Source organism: Gekko japonicus, unplaced genomic scaffold (assembly GCF_001447785.1).
Source record: "Gekko japonicus isolate JY-2015 unplaced genomic scaffold, Gekko_japonicus_V1.1 scaffold929, whole genome shotgun sequence".
Classification (NCBI taxonomy): Eukaryota; Metazoa; Chordata; class Lepidosauria; order Squamata; family Gekkonidae; genus Gekko; species Gekko japonicus.
In genome coordinates, this window is record NW_015170918.1 from 456,862 (window position 1) to 458,690 (window position 1,829).

The 1,829-nt window shown below is 45.3% G+C and overlaps 1 protein-coding gene across 1 annotated transcript in view; it reads right to left on the reverse strand.

Moving 5' to 3' along the window:
* Window positions 1-1,829, reverse strand: part of MDGA2 (MAM domain containing glycosylphosphatidylinositol anchor 2) — a 407,262-nt gene that overhangs the window by 293,376 nt on the left and 112,057 nt on the right. The window lies entirely within an intron of this gene.

Consider the following 1,829-nt stretch of genomic DNA (forward strand, 5'->3'; position numbering starts at 1 on the left):
CCGCCGCCATTTCCCTGCTTCTCCCAGTCTGACATGGAAAAACTCATGCTTTTGGACCAAAGAAAGTTAGAACGCTGGAGCCCTAGATGGAGCTCCTAAGCAGCTGATTTATGGTGACCCTGTAGGGTTTTCAAAGCAAGACTCCACAGCTTAGGGGGAGCACTGATCCTGACACAGAGATACCCCCAAGTAAGATAAGCCCACAGCTCAAACTAAGATGCCCTTTGGGTGATCACCATTTTCTGTGAGTCGGGCAACGTGTAGCAATACCTAAGTTGCTCCATTCACATGAAACCACAACCTAGCACAAGGGTCCCGGACATGGTCCCCATGGGTATGATGGTGCCCCCCGATACCTTTCCCAGCACCCACCAAAGTGATTTTTTTAGAAAGCAGTTTCCTTCTGAACATGACCGAATAGTGACCATTACGGAAAGTGCGGACATGGACAAATTGACTTCAATGTTAAAAGGGCAAATGGAAGACGATTTTGTTGGACTACGGACTGGATAAGAGAGAAATATACAGATATGAACTTCCTAATATTACACTATCAAGAAGCTTTTGTGATCTTTTAAAGCCTCACTGTCTCTGTATAATATGAAATGATAAGTAGAGGAAAGTTATATGTAGAAGTCTTTTGTTCTTTCCCCTGCCCCTTTCCTCATCTTTGTGTACTCTAAAAACTTTATGTGTGTGTGTGTTTGTAAGCTGCCCTGAGGGGAGGGCGGGGTATAAATATTAATAAATAAGTAAAATAAATTTAGAAAATGGGTGGGGCCAGGTGAGGCTTTGGCCCTGCAAGGCTTCTGATTGGCCATTAGAGATTAGATTGGGCATGTAGATTTTTTTTTAAAAAAAACAAAGCATGGTTTGGCAGCATTTGTCACCACAGCACAAGTATTTTCACTGTGTGATTGAAGATAATTTGCGCCCAGCGTTTTGTGACCGGCTCCACCTCTTTCAGCAGCCACTTTATCACCATGTTCTCTCTAAGCTGTGGAGTCTTGTGAGCACAACTTCTGCTTTGTGAGCTGCTGGCATTAAAGTTGTGAGCGAGCAATTTGGCTGCTGCATACATTAGTCTGCTCTGGAGCCATCCCTTCCTGAGCAGAGACAAAAATGTGTGAGCCAGAGGCTAAAAAACTGTGAGCTAGCTCACACTAACTCAGCTTAGAGGGAACACTGACCACCACCACCACCATTTTGAGACTAGCTCCACTTTATCATCATCACCATCACCAACACCACCATCACCTATTTACTTTATACCCCGCCCTATCCCACGGGTGGACTCAGGGCAGCTTACGAGACAAGATTCATAAAACGATAAAAGCGATAAAACCATGAAAACAACAGATGGCGCCATAAACAATAACAGAAAGGACCTTGGCATCACGTCAGGCGAATAAGAGCTCCGGTGGCCAAGTTATGTTATCTAAAGCAGCAGGACAATGGGAAGGGGTCGTGAACAGGGGAGTCCGGAACGGCTGAGCATCTGCTGCCTCGACCAAAAGCCTGGTGGAACAGCTTCGCTTTACGGGCCCTGCAAAACTGCAATAGGTCCTGCAGGGCCCTGATCTCAGGTGGGAGAGCCTGTCCCACCCGGTCGGGGCCAGGCCCGAAAAAGCCCTTCCCCTGGTTGAGGACGTTTTGTGGCCATACCCGCCACACTGTGTCAGAATTCCAAAGGTGGAAAAAAATTGCGAAAATATTTTTAGAGATTCTAAAAATCAATATTCCTCTAATACCAGAAATATGGTAGCTCAATATGATCCTGGATAAACTAAAAAAAATATACCCAAATAATCACATATTTCTCAACCGCA